We start from the raw sequence: 14,817 nt of genomic DNA, 5'->3' as shown, positions 1-14,817 counted from the left end.
AGGAAAGGAAGCAGGCTCCTTGCTGAGCAGAGAGCCTGATGTGGGGCTCGATCCCAGGACTCTGGGATCATGACCTGAGCTGAGCCACCCAGGTGCCATATGGTGAGGCTAACAGAGCAGGAGACAGTCCGTTACTCACAGACCCCAGGAGGAGGGGGCATCACACCCCGTGCGGCCACGCAAGGAAGCAAGCAAGCCAGAGACGCGGGCAGGAGCCTTCACAGTGGTTTCTACAGGACGGAAGGCAGGGTCATTTGGCTTAGGACCGGCTGGTTTGAACAAGGTCTTCGGGCTCTGGGGGACAGTGGCCGGCCTAGTCAGCTGGTCCTGGGCCCTGGGGGCATCAGGGCAAGGGGACACTGCCTCCTGGAGCATGGCAGCCTGCTGATGGGTCGGAGGAGGAGCAGAGGCAGGCGAGGCGTGTGCTCTCTCTAGGATCAGCGAGCCCTGGGAGGGGCAGTTCCTCCCACAGCAGCGAGGCCCCCGGAACTCAAAGCATCAGAGCAGAGAAAATAAAAACCACAGCGGACACTTTCCCCACCTCTCTGCTCCCACCACCGGTTCTCCCGTCTTGCCTGTTTGTGCGGCCACCCCGTCTGCTGGGGATGAAGGCCAAGGATGCCTCTCCAGTCTCCCCGACCCCAAGAAACCTGGCATCCCCGACCCCTCCGGCCGACTGTCCCTGTCACCCCTGCTCCGGCTCCACGGGTCCCTGACAGCTGCTTGTGTGGCCCGCAGACCCCTGGTGGCTCCCCTAGGGCTCCCGCCTGCCTTGGCTTTGAAGATCCACCCGCTCTGGGTCCTTCTCCCCTCCTCTCCGTCACCTCTGAGACAAGAGCATTTTCTCACGGTTCAGTCCCTGGTCCCTTTCTCTGGGGTCAGGCTGAGGCCACACAACGAGCCCCACTTGGTATTTTTGCTGCTGATAAAGGGGCTGGAGGTGCCTCCTGGGCTAGGTGTCTAATTGCAAACTTCTGAACGCAAAATTCACTTTCCCTTTTATGTTGGCTAAAAAAAATCCAAGAGGCCTCTTCCTGGGGATGGGGGCGAAAGGAACGGGGCCCACGACGCCTTGAAGAACGCGAGACTTTCCAAGTCTGCAACGTGAAGCAAAGACAGGAGCTTTCTGGTCTTTTTATGTGTGATTCTTGGGCGTGTGGAGTGGGGAGAAAAGGGGCCCCCCGGTCTGCTTCATTGCGGTGTCCTCAGCCTGAGAATGTCTGGTCCACCCAAAGCCCGACCCCCAACCTTCATACACGGAGTCCTCGGCACAAGCGGGAGAGACAGCAGGCCTGTGGTAGAGCACAGCTCGTGCCCCAAGAAGGACAGAGGCCAGCTTGACCGCCCAGCACCCCCACCCCCGACTCGGGCTCCAGAGGGAAGCATGCCTGTCCCGAGCTCCCGCGGCCACCGTCATAAACTACCCCCGAGCAGAGTGCCTTAAAACAACATGAATTTCTGATCTTTGGGTTCTGGAGGGCAGAAGTCCTCAAATCAAGCTACTGGCCGGGCCAAGATCCTTCTGGAGGCTCTGTGGGCCATGTGTGTCTTCGCCCCTCCAGCTTTCAGAGTGGGCCCCGCTCCCTGGCGCATGGCCTTCCTCCTCCTGCAAAGCCAGCAGTTGGAGCTCAGTCCGGTCTCTGTGTCCTACTTCTGTTGTCTCTTTCTCTCTCTGGCTCGGACCCTCCTGCCTCCCTGTGCTAAGGACCCTTGTAGGACGTGTTGCCCTCAGCATCACCCAGGATCATCTTCCGTCTCCAGAGCCTTGCCTCAACCCCATCTGCCAAGTCCCTTCCACTGTGGAAGGTGACAGCGTCAGGTTCCGGGGATGAGGACATGGACACCTGGGGCCGGGGACGATTCTGCCTGCCACAGCACCCACGGAACACTTCTTGGGGGAAGTGGTATGTGGACCCCGTTCTGGAAAAGGGCGGGTGGGGATGGGGGTGGGGAGAATTCCAGGCCCCCGAACAGGGCACATCAATCAGCAGGCTCCCCGAATAGCTGCCCCGGATGTGATCTGAAGGCCCCTGACATCAGCCTCCGAACCCCAGGCAAAGGAGGCCTCTTTCCAGGCTTGGTTCTCTCGGGTGGGGGATTCTCACCTGGGCCGATTTTGCTCGCAGGGGACACCTGGCAATGACTGGACAGAGAACTGGTTGGCACAGCAGGGGAGGAGGGACGGCTCGAGCTGCACTGCCCCCGCCCCCCGCAGGAAGACTCCTCCAGCTCAAAGGTCAATGGGACAGAGAGAGAGAGAGACAGAGACAGAGAGAGAGAGGGGCCCCGTTTACAGCACAGAGACTATCAGCTGCTTCCTGGCTCTGTCTCTCCAAACTTGGAGGGGCTCCCCCCACCCCCTAGAGGGATTCTGCTCAGAGACCTTTGGCCTTTCACAACAGTCTGCCTTTCTTGGGAAAAGCAGCTTTCAGTTCCTCCTGACCCTTGGCCTGCCCTGGGTGCGCTCGGATGGGTTAAACACTCCTCCCCCGGGAATGCAAGACCCAGACCCAGGACGGTGGCCCTGAAGAGCTGAAGAGCCGAGGCGCTTCTCCTCACCCCAACCGACCCCGCTTCACCTTGCCCCGCCCCACCCCAGGCTGATCACTCTGGCCTCTGGGTCCCCGCACGCACTAAGGACACAGGACACTGGTCACTGGGCGGGCACTAAGCTAGCTCATTCACAAAGCATGGGGCAGCAGGGGACAGAACCGGTGACAGGTGGAGGGGTTAGCTGTGTGGTCCCTGGGTTGGGGCAGGAGTGGGGAGACCTTGCTCACCAGCCATGGAAGGGGCCCTGGCGTGAGTGGCCTAATTCACTGCCAGGGGCCACAGGGGCGGGCCAAGCCAGAATGGGACAAACCCAGGCTGGGGTCTTAAGTGCGGCTGGCCTCCCAGCAAGGGCCTGTTTCTTGCCCCTTCGGCCAACAAACCTCTGACATCTTCTGGCTGTCAGGCCCTGTGCTGGGCACTGGTGGGGACGAGACCAGCCGGTCCCGTAGGGAGCCATAGCGACGGGGGAGAGCAGGGCTCGTGCTGGCGGCTGCTGGGCGCTCTCCGCTCTGTTCTCATCACAGCGCCTGTGGAAGCACGCTGGCTGCACTGCTACTGCGAGGGTCGGGGCTGGTGGCCAGGGGAAAGGAGGGAGGCAGGGGTATGAGCAAAACCGGGCCTGGTGCGGAGGCACGGAGGGGTCCTGTGGGGCCTCCCTCTCGGTGTGAGCCCAGCGGAACCCCTGCTCCTGGGGGCAGGAGGGCTGTCTGGGAAGATGGCCAGTGCCCCCTCCCCGCCAGCTGCTCGTGGATCCCCTTTCCTGCTCCTGTGCCAGCTGCAGCTCATCTGGCCGGCCTCCGGGGGCATCCATGGGGCCCGTGACCAGGCCTGAGCCCCTGACGGATGGCCCCCCATCCTCCCGCCGGGGCTCCAGGCCAGCCCCATCCACCAGAGATTCCCGCATCCCTCACTGCAGAGGCTGGCCGTGCCCATGGGAGATAAGGGCCACCTGAGCTGCAACCCAGCAGGCCTACCTAGGGGGACGGACCGAACCGTGTGCCCCCTCCAACATTCATGTGTCGCAGCCCTAACCCGCAGGGCCTTAGGATGTGACTGTATTTGGAGGGAGGACCACTTAAGTGGTGATCAAGTTAAAATGAGGCCATTAGGGTGGGCCTGAATCCAGTGACCGGTGTCCTTACAGAAAGGGGAAAAATAGGACACAGAAGGAAGACCGTGTGAGGCCACGGGGAGAAGGCGGCCATCTGCAAGCCAAGGAGGGACACCTCAGAAAAACCAGCCCTGCCAACCCCTTGAGCTTAGGCTCCTGGCCTCCAGAACGAACCTGAGGAAAAAACTTTGTTTACTAATAAAACGATTTTACTTCAAATGGATCTTCACATACATATGATAATATCAAACATCTCTTTAGGGGCGCCAGCCGGATCAGTCTGTGGAGTGGGCGACTCGAGGTCTTGGGGTTGTGGGTTTGAGCTCCACGTCAGGTGAAGAGATTACTCAAAAATAAAATCTTTTTTTTTTTTTTTTAAGATTTATTTATTTGACAGACAGACATCACAAGTAGGCAGAGAAGCAGGAAGGAAGAGAGAGAGAGGAGGAAGCAGGCTCCCTGCTGAGCAGAGAGCCCGATGTGGGGCTCGATCCCAGGATCCTGGGACCATGACCTGAGCTGAAGGCAGAGGCTTTAACCCACTGAGCCAACCCAGGTGCCCCTAAAAATAAAATCTTTAAACAAACAAAAAAACATTTATCTGACACTCTGTGAGAAATTAGATTTCTGTTGTCCTGGGGCCACCCAGACCGGCCGGCTTTGCTTCGGCAGCCAGAGCAAACCCAGGCGCCCGGGACGGACGTGAGTAAGGCGGGAGAGGTGTCGGGTGCCTGGGGACGTGCGGAGGGAACGAAGGCCCAGACAGACCCTTTCTCCATGGCCTGGGCTCCCCGCTCTCCCACGCGGACCTCACGCTTTAACTGCACACTGAGGATGTCCCCCTCCCTCCAAACCCAACCATCTTAAGCCACTGGGGTCTGGTGGAAAGGGGGAGTGGAATTAACCATGATGCCCGCCCGCTGGGCTCTTCTCTTCCAGAGTCATCTATGCAAGCCTTCTCCTCGCGCCCCTCCTCTCTCCTAGACGCAAGCCCCCACACCCCCGCCTCTTACCTGCATCCTACCCGGTCTAACCGCCCATCCATCCCCTTGGGGTTGAGGCTGGGGCCCCTCTCGGGCTGGCCTGCACCCTCCCCTTTCTCCACTCTCCCCAGGATTCTTCCAGCTGCGGGTGGACGGCCACGTGTCGTGTAGATGCACTTCTGTGCCCCATCCTTTTCTCTCACATCATGAGCTGTCTGGCCCTGTGCTCCCCACCCCTAGCTCCGCCCTGCCACCCTCCGGGAGTGTGTGACCTTGGGTTCCCTTGATCCTTCTGTAAAATGGGGGTAACAGGCCCCAGCTCAGAGGCTTACCATGAGGACTGAACTGGGTCCACACACGGGGCACCTGCACGGCTCAGTCGGTTAGGCGTCCAACTCTTGATCTCCCCTCAGGTCATGATCTCAGGGTTGGGAGTTCGAGCGCCACGATGGGCTCCATGCTGGGAGGGGAGCGGACTTTAAAAAATAATAATAAAAATTAAAATTTTCTTTTAAAGATTTTGTTTGTTTGACAGAGATCACAAGTAGACAGAGAGGCAGGCAGAGAGAAAGGGGGAAACAGGCTCCCTGCTGAGCAGAGAGCCCGATGTGGGGCTCGATCCCAGGACCCCAGGATCACAACCTGAGCCGAAGGCAGAGGATTTAACCCTCAGAGCCACCCAGGCACCCCCCAAAAGTAAGTTTTTTAAAAAGGAAAGGCATCCACACAGTGGCCAACCTAGAGGCCGGGAGCCACTCTAACTCTGTATGGCCGCAGGCCTCTACCCATTTTCTCTAGTGAATGGGCAATTCATTAAGCCAGCCTCAGCTCTGGGCATTTGGACCAGTGCCAAGCCGAAGGTCTAGAATGCCAAATGTCCTTCGGCCTACAGCCCTTCCATGGGTGGCTCAGGAGAATGGTCAGCACTTCAGCGACAGAGGCAGAAAGTGAACCTCTTTCTATGCTGGGCAGGGATCTTCCAATAGGTGTCTTTCTGGCATCACATGGCTGCCAGCCCTAGGGAAAGCCAGTGTGGGGGTTCTGGCAATGCTGGAATGATCTACACCTTGGGTCCTACCCTTGGGCCCCCTGGTTGACTTGCTCTCAGGTTTGTGGACTCTGCCTGCAAACTGTTTCTGACCTTTGCTCCTTTGGTTCTTATCAATTTGCGTGAGCTCTTAATAGACTGATAACACATGGCCTGTTCCTACCGCACACCTTGCTCTCCACAGCACACCGGCAAGCATGGGGCGCTCTGAGAAACGTGTGCTTTTGGAAACAATGTCTGGGGAGCTGAGAGGTTTGAAGATTTTGTGATACGGGGAGTGTGGGTATTGCTGGGGGGGGGATGAGGGGAGGACCCAGAAACAGAAAGACCTGTCCTCGGTGTTCCTGTGCCAGCACATCAGGGGCCGGTGGGAGGCACCTTGCACGCAGACCACAGCACACGCATGAGCCCCCCGGTCTGCTTGCTGTGAGTCGCCATGAAGAATGAGGCTGGAGACACGTCGCAGCCAGCAACAGCCTGCCTGTGACAGCAAGCACGGAGCGTCCACCTCATTTATAAACAAAGGATTGGAGAAAATGGTCTCTCAAAACATTAAACATAGAGTGATCAAAGGACCCCGCCATCCCACTCCTAGGAATTGACCCAAGAGAACAGAGAACATATGTTCGTATAAAAACTCGTCCGTGAAGGCTCACAGCAGCGTTATTCCCAAGAGCCAAGGGGTGGGAAAAGCCCCCTGTTCATCACGTAATGACTGGATCAAGAAAATATGGTGTCGCCACAGTGGAATGTTACTCAGCCACGAGGTACCAGTTCACACTCCAGCGTGGATGGACCTTGCTGAAGGATGCTCAAACACACAAGGCCACATGGGACGTGATTCCAGCTCCACGAAGTGACCAGAACAGGCGAATCCCTGGGGTCAGGAAATAGACTCGTGGTCGACAGGGGCTGGAGAGTGACTGCTAACGGGCATGGGTTTCTTTCACTCTGGGGTAAAGAAATGATCTGGAACGACACAGTGGTGAAGTTTGCACCACTTTGTGAATATATTAGAAACGCCTGAATTTTCACTAAAAAAAAAACAGAAACAAAAACTGAATTAAAAAGCATTGCAGAAAGCCCCACAAATACACAGGAAACATTACCCCAGCAAGAAAGAGAACTTATATGCCATTAAAAGGAAACATCAGAAACCTTAAAAACGGAAACTAAAAGTGGTAATGGCTGCTACACTGTCAGCGTGGGACCGAGGGCGACCGGGTGAGGACACCTGGAGGTGAAAGTGATGGGCAGGGAAAGCCAGGCCATGCTGTGACCCTTGGGAACCAGACCTGCAGGGCCTTTCCTAACCTTTGACCTCAGGAGAGATAAAACGCCCAGTGCTGTTCTTGCCAGAAAGATACTCACGGGAATGGTTATGGGTCAGTTGCAGAAAGATCATTCTGGAAAGCAAAATGTGCCGCGGTTGTCCAGGTCAGTGACCCACGTTATCTCAGGGGTGGCATTCCAGGAGCTGCGGTTTTCAGACAAAAAGCAGATTGGGTGCCTGGGTGGCTCAGTCGGTGAAGTGACCGACCCTTGATCTTAGCTCAGGTCTCGATCTCAGGGTCGTGAGTTCGAACCTCGCACTGGGCTCCACGCTGGGCATGGAGTCGACTTAAAAAAAATAAAATAAACTAAGAGCAGACCCTTCCTGCTCTCTGCGGTGTCAGTCGCGTTAGACGCTCAGCTCGGTGCCTGCTTCACGCCTGTCCCTGAGGCGGTGGTGCCACCTGCCTTTCACAGATAAGCAAACGGAGGTGCAGGGACGTAGGAGCACAGCAGCGCCGGAAAGCAAGCCCTGCATTCCTGCGCCTCCTCCAGGGCCGGGTTTTTCGGGGCAGAAATGTGCACACGCAGGAACCAAGGTGACCCACACGTGGAAGGGGCCAGTGTCCTTGGCACAAGGCCATGACCTCCAAACTGTGGCTAACCTGAAAATACATGCTGTTGCCTAAGGAAAAATAAAGAAAGTCTCCTATTTCTTGACACAACTGACCTATTGGGCATTTGAGATGGAATTGGATGGCAGCAGTAAAGCGTGCTGAGTTCCAGAAGGCTCTCTGGGCTTGTCCAGGCCCGTCCAGCCTCTGTCCTCCCGAGCAGTATCTGCTCCAATGCCTCAGCTCTGCTTGGGAGGCCAGTAACTGCCTGACAGTGAAACCCGTTTCTTGTGTCCCCAAAATAGCCCCCACCTATGTTCGCAGCCCTGGAAATGGTTCAGACGTCACGGCTTCCCCTCACATCACTGGGTCTAATAAATCAGGACACCTCCTTCTCCACTTTTGACTGGGCACTGACCAGTTTCCAGATCCCACCTCGTCAACATCTGGAACCCTCCTGTCCATATCCAGCCCCCTGGTCCCTGCCCTGGCTGTCCACCCCCTGCCTCCAGTTTGTTTTCCTCGTATAAATAAGCAAAGGCAGTCTCTCATCTAAGATTCTCTTTAGCTACAAAACAAATTCTTGTCCATGCTCCTTGCCTGGGACAGGTGCATCAGTGCCCTGTGGCCGCTGTGACAAACGGCCGCCCCGCATTCCTGCAGGAGTGCAGGCTAACTCATCTTTGTGTCTCCTGAACACACGCTTACTCTCTTATGGCCCCCCCGAGGTCAGAAGCGTGAAAGCAGTCTTACGAGGCTAAAATTAAGGTGTCAGCCACGCTGTGGGCCCTTCTGGGAGTGCTAGGAGTAAATCTGTTTCCAGGCCTTTGCCAGTTTCCAGAAGCTGCCTGCACCCTGTGGCTCAAGGCCCCTCCTCCACGGGCACAGCCAGCAACGGGCACACTGGCCGCTGCTTCCGGCGTCACTTCTTTGCTCTGATCCTCCCGATCCCCTCCCATGGGATCCCTGTGATTACACGTGCCGTGTGGATCATCCGTGATAATCTCTCCCTCTGCAGATCCTTGGCCGGGTTCCCTCTGCCAGGTAAGGTCACGAGGCTGTAGGTGCCAGAGATGAGGTCACAGCCGTCTTGGAGGGGCTGCGATTCTGAACAGGATTCATGTACTTCTGAGAAGGGCCCGACAGTAAATACTGTAGGCCTGGCGGGCCATCCGGTCTCTGTCACTAGGCCTGGCTATGTAATTTTCAGGGCCTGATGCAAGACAGAAACGAGGGGCCCCTCGTGCACAGATAACTAAGAATTTCGACATGGTGACAGAGGAGCAGGGTCCGGTGAGACCCCACAGCATGTCCAGCCAGGACGCGGCTCTGCCTCTGCGGCTGTGGCTGGAAAGCCGCCACGGGCCATGTGCAGACGACAGGTGACGCTGTGACACTACCCAACCTAATGGGACACCTAAATTATAATTTTCTCACATCACGAGATTCTATTCTGCTTCTGCTTTTCCTTTCATTTTTGTTATAAGTGGGCTCCATGCCCAGTGTGCGGTTTGAACTCAGGACCCTAAGATCAAAAGTCATGTGCTCCACCCACTGAACCAGCCAGACGCTCCTCTTCTGTTATTTTTCTCAACCCCTTAAAAACGTAAACATCAAAGGGGCCCGGATGGCTCAGTTGGTTAAGCTTCTGACTCTTCGGCTCAGGTCATGATCTCAGGGTCGGGAGATCGAACCCCGCCACGGGCTCCATGCTGGACATGAAGCCTGTTTGGGACTCTCTCTCCCTCTCCCTCTGCCCTTCCCCACCTCCTTGTACACTTCCGCTCTCTCTCTTTAAGAAAAAAAAAGAGCAGCCCTCACTGTTAGTCAAAGACAGTACAAATACGGTGTGGGCCGAGTCAAGCTGTAATTTGCTGGCTCCTGGTCTACAGGATAAAATCCCTGCTTCTCTGCCTGACTCTCCAGGGCCCTTTGAGGCTGGAGACAGATGTCTCCCCAGTGCGACCTCACAAGCTGCATCCAGTGCTTCTGATGGCTCCCGTTTCCTACCAGATCCCCTGGGACAAATCCATGCCTGCGCTCCTCCGGGGCCCCTCTGTCCAGAAGCCCTACCTCCCACCTGCTCCACTGTATTCCAGCTTGGACACTGAGCTCCATGAGGTGGTGCTCTGTGCCTATCCCTTGTCACCCTGGCTGGATTTCTGTGTCTCTGTGTCCTCCTCTCCCTTGGGTAGTGAGGTGCCCAAGGGCGGGAAGGTGGGCTAAGTCATCTTTGTGTCTCCTGACCTCACCAGCCCTTAGAGCTGGTTCTCAGAGGGATGACAAGAACAACCCAGAATCTGGGTGGCTGGAGCCCTAAGAACAAAAACTGCTTTTTACCAAAAACAAACCAAAATAAGCCCCCCACCAACCAAGAACTTCCTCTCTCAAATTCAGACCAAGAAAATAAAGATCTCTGAGACTAAACAGAACTGGGTTCCAATCCTGACTGTCCTTACTAGACATGTGCCCTTGATAAAGTCACCTCCCTTGCTCTTAAGACTGAGTCTCAATTCGCCACGGCCCACCAGGTGCTGTGTGACTTGCCCCTTCCAATCCCATGAGTCTCCTCTCCCGTTTGTCTCCACCACGGGCCTCTTCTCAGTCCCTAAGTGTGCCCGACTGCTGCCTGAATCAGGGTCTTTGCACTTCCTGTTCTTTCTGTCAGAAACATTCCGCCCTCCCCTTTGCCTGCTGACTTACCCTTCTTGCCACAGCTGCAACCCCTCTGACGTGGGAAGCTTTCCTGGCCACCCCCAAAATGAGGTTCTTCTGCCTCATGCTTTTCTGGCATTCTGAACCTCTGCAGATCGTAATTATTTTGTAATGATCGTAATTGTGCAATTTCTGATCACTATAAACAAGAATCAGATTTAATAAACACGTCACACCAAAGGTTCTAAGAGTGGGGAGATCATTTAATTTTCCCAGTGCCCTCCTGGAGTCTTATCATCACCCGCACTTCACGGATGGGGAGGCTGAAGCTCAGAGAGATTAAGAAAACTCACCCAAGGTTGCACACCTTGTCAGTGCTGGAGTTGCCCGCCTTCAGCCCATTCCCACAGGCTGACTGTGATCTCCGTGTGGCATGGCTACTGTGGTATCCCCAGGACGGAGAACCTGCAGGGCACACCGGGGCCAAGTAAAAAGTACTGAGGACCTAAAAGAAACAACACCCCAGGGGCAACGAGCACTCCGAGTGCCCAGATCTTGATTTCTAAAGCTAATCTCTAATAAAAGGAACCAGGCGGGGAGAAGTGGCTGATTCTAGGACTGGGGCAGGAAATATATGAGATGAGCCCGGAACATCTTGTAGTACCAGGAAGTAAGGAAGTGTTCCCAGGAAAACAAAAACACCCCTAGCCAAACACACTGATGGGAGTGTGTTAAGGGGTCACAGGAGCCAGCTGGAAAAGTTCCCGATGGCCAAAGCTGGAAGAATTCGAACAACAGAATACAGTCGTGTTGGATTATAACCCAGAGTAGGAAATAAATATCCAGCGGCCACACTGTTCTAATGAAATGATGGGTAAGCTAATAAGTCAGGGAGAGAACGCTCCCATGCAGAATTCCACATAATTCACATAGACCTCTCATGTAAGGAAGATTTCTCACTCTTTAGGTGTGTGCTGCATATAATGATTTCCTTTCGAAGTACACACTACAGAAAGGTGGGGGTCAGCAAGTAATTTTCCGGTGGAGAACCCTGACCAATGCTACCTCAGCCTGCAGTCAAGGTCAACATCAAAGGGTACAGATAATGCTGGCTGTAGGTACCCTTACAGGAGGTGATGAGAGTCACGCTTTACCTCTGGGGTTCTTCCTCCCCCCAAACCCATCATCCCAGTCTTATCACAAGAAAAACACCAGACAGATTCCAATAGAAGCACATTCTACAAAATACCTGATCATTTCTTCTCAAAACCGTCAAGGTCATCAAAAACAAGGAGAATCTGAGAACCCACCACAGCTGCGAGGTGCCTAAAGAAACAGCACAGCCCGGTGAGTGGGTCTTAAAAGTTCTCATCACAACAACAACAAAATATTTATAATTATGGGTGGTGATAGGTATTAATGGAACTTATTGTGCTAATTAGCTTACAACATATACATATGTTAAATCATTATGCCGTACATCAAAAACTGGCATGTGTTACATGTCAGTTCTAGCTCAAGAAAAAAAAGAGAGAGAGAGGCAGAGAGTGAAAACCAGGACAACTTTTAGTAATGTGGCACCCTGCATGGGACTCTGGAAGGGAAGAAGGACATTAAGTAAAAACAAAGAAAATTTAAATAAACCATGAACTTCGATTCATAATGTATCAAGATTGATTCATTAATTATAACAAATGTATCATGCTAATGAACCGTGTTACTGAGAGGAGAAACTGGGTGTGTTGAAAATGGTAACTCTGTACTTTCTTTCAAGTATTTCTGTAAATCTCAAACTGCTCCAAAAGACAATGTCTACTAATGAGAACAAAGACAAAATATAAATACATGAAGGACTTCGTTCTTCCCCACGGTGACAACGACGCTGGCTCCCTTCTCAAAGGCCTGCTGTGCGCATCACACAGGAGAATGCACACGAAGTATTCAGCGTGAAGAACGGCCATCCTCTATGTGACTACATTTAAATTAAGTAAAAATTAAGGACGTTAAAAATTCAGTTCTTCCACGGCACCAGCCACATGTCAAGTGCCCAGAAGCCACGTGCAGCGAGTGGCTGCTAAATAAGGCACTGATGGTGGAAAACATGCCCATCATTGCAGGAAGTCCTAAAAGACAAACAGTGCATTAAACAATGAAAGGCAATAATTACTTGCTCGGTTCCTTCAGCAAATGCCATCTTCTCAACCTTCCCCACCTTCCCCATACCTTTCTCCAATTTACTTTTCTTCTTACCCCTGCCCACCTACCGGATGGGAAATCCACTTGGTGTCTCTTCCACGACCCCATCTAGCACTGCAGGGTCAGCACCGTAGCCACGTGGTTGCTCGGCTGTGGAAATGCAGCCAGTCCGATCTGAGATGCACTGTGTAAGACCAGATTTCAGAGGTGTGGACGGGGGGCAGAAAAATGTAAAAAATCTCATAACTTTTATATTGATTACACATAGAAATAACATTTTGGACACGCTGTTAAATAAAGCACATTAATAATAGTAACATCACCTGGATTTTTTCTTTAAACTTTTCTTTCCTTCAGCACAGCTCCTAGGAAATTTAAATTATACACCTAACATTTGTGGCTAACGTTTTTGCCCGTTTGCTGCCCAATACAAGCGACTGGCATATAGTAGACGCTCAATAAAATTTTAATGACTGACTCAGGATGCGCCTCTGAGAGCCCGCTAGCTCAACAGTCAACACTGATGTAAGGCAGACCACGTCCCATGCTCCACCTCCTCACCATACCAGATAAGGAAACTGAGGCCCGGCGAGGTGACGTCAGCCACTTCCCAACGGCACGTAGTGCGGAAACGTCGGGGTCGGGATTCGAACCCGGGTCCTGTCCCCACAGCCCTGGCGCGCTGACCATTCCTACCTGGCAGGGAGGCGGCGGCGGCGGGAAAGACAGGCGCGAGGCACACAGCATGCGCTCGGCAAGGGGCGCGGTTCTTTGGCCACCGCCTTCCGTCGGCCTCCATGAGCCCGGCCCCAGCCGGCCTCCTCCGCGGCCATCGCCGGCCACCCGCGTCTCCGCCGGCCGCCGAGCCCTTCGCAGGCGGCGCCGGCCGGAAGTCCCGCCTCCGCCGCGCGCCCCGGGGCGCCGAGACAGGCACGTCGGCCAATGAGAAGCGCGCCGTGGCGGACGCCGGCCAATGGGCGCGCGCGCCGGGGGGGCGTGTCCGGGCCGCGGGCCGGAGCGGGTCGTGCGCGCTGAGGAGGAGCCGCCGCCGCCGTCGCCGTCGCCGCTGCCGCCGCCGCCGCTACCGAGGCCGAGCGGAGCCGTTAGTGCCGCGCCGCCGCCGCCCGCCCGCCCCGGAGCAGCCCCGGGCCCGTCCGCCCGCGTCCAGGTGAGGCGGGGGCCTTCGGCGGCACCCGACGGGGTAGGCCGCGGCAGGCCTGAGCTCGCCTGGCCCGGCCGCGGGCGCCCGCGGGCCTGCACCGGCCGAGGCCCAGGCCGCACCGGGCCAGGAGGGGACGCGCGCGGGCCGCGGCGGGCGGGCGGGGGCCGGCCGGTGTGGGCGCCGGCGTCAGGCCCCGGGCCGGATTCCTCGGCCGCCGCGAGGGGCGGGCGAGGGGGACCACGGCGTGGGCACGCGCCTGGCGGCCGGGCTCCGCGGCCGGGGCCCCAGCAGTCCTGGGAGCCGAGGAGCCGGGGGCGGGAGAGCGAAGCCAGAGGCGAGGGAGTGGGGTGAGCGCCTTCGGCGCGCAGAGGTCACGGCCCACGGGCTCGCTCCCCGGGGAAATCCTACAGATTCTTTTGTAGTCGTTGTCAGAGAACCGCGGTCGATCGGAGGTCCTTTTAGAAGTGTGCATACCTTTCCGAATATATGGGAGTCTTAGAAAAATATGTATTTTTTGAACGCCATCTCTAACAAAGCTGTTTTTGGGGCGTGGGACGTTGGGATTTGTAAAATATGTGTGTGTGTGTTGAAAACACAACCTGCATGCAATTGAACAATGGGGGATGGATGCTCTTCCTTTTCCGGTCTCTTCTGCTGCTAGGCTTATTAAAATGGGTTCTGATACCTACTGTGTGCAGGCAGGTGGAGAAGAACTTTTGCATGCGCTGCCCCGGGAGGGACAGAACCCACCCCCCCCCACCCCCCTTACCAAAAGTATTCATGTAGGATCTGTATGGTCAGTGGTCCAGAAGTGGGGAAATAGGAAAGATGGTCCTACTGGAGAAGGATTTCATAACCTGGTCACTACTGACATTTTGGGTCTGATCACGCTGGGTGGCGGTGGGGGTGGGGTGGAGAGGATGTCCTGTATATTGTAGGATGTTGAGTAGCATCCCACTAGATGGCCGCAGGATCTCTTTCCTTTCCTCCCTCCCCCCCCCCACCCCCGCCCCAAGTTGTGAAGATCAGAAATGTCTTGAGGTATTGTTAAAAGTATCACACACACAAGAGAAGCACCACTGAACTAAGGGATCTTAAAAGTTCCTCCGGCCTCATCTCTGATACATCGGGATCCAAGGCTCCCGAGAACTTGTACAAATTCAACTGTGGCAGCCTTAGTTTTCTTATCTGTAAAATGGAGTGGAAAAATTGCTGTGCAGATT

At 55.2% G+C, this 14,817-nt stretch overlaps 1 protein-coding gene and 1 long non-coding RNA gene across 3 annotated transcripts in view; one reads left to right on the top strand and one right to left on the bottom strand.

Moving 5' to 3' along the window:
* Nucleotides 1-4,025: 4,025 nt before the first annotated feature.
* LOC309866103 lies at nucleotides 4,026-13,323 on the bottom strand. Its single transcript, XR_014312414.1, has 7 exons — nucleotides 13,129-13,323; nucleotides 12,501-12,616; nucleotides 11,487-11,562; nucleotides 10,590-10,714; nucleotides 7,067-7,172; nucleotides 5,276-6,664; nucleotides 4,026-4,165 (listed from the first exon to the last, which is right to left on the bottom strand). It is a non-coding gene; the product is annotated as an uncharacterized lncRNA (long non-coding RNA).
* A 95-nt stretch (nucleotides 13,324-13,418) lies between these two features.
* ELAVL1 (ELAV like RNA binding protein 1) overlaps nucleotides 13,419-14,817 on the top strand; it is a 36,667-nt gene continuing 35,268 nt past the window's right edge. For both annotated transcript variants that reach the window (XM_082733450.1, XM_082733449.1), the window contains exon 1: nucleotides 13,419-13,600. The gene's annotated coding sequence lies outside the window, so the exon portion shown is untranslated. The remainder of the gene's footprint in view (nucleotides 13,601-14,817) is intronic.

This window comes from Mustela nivalis (assembly GCF_964662115.1).
Source record: "Mustela nivalis genome assembly, chromosome: 1".
Taxonomy (NCBI): domain Eukaryota; kingdom Metazoa; phylum Chordata; class Mammalia; order Carnivora; family Mustelidae; genus Mustela; species Mustela nivalis.
The sequence above is the reverse complement of the archived record's forward strand: the minus strand, read 5'-3'. Positions and strand labels throughout refer to the sequence as shown.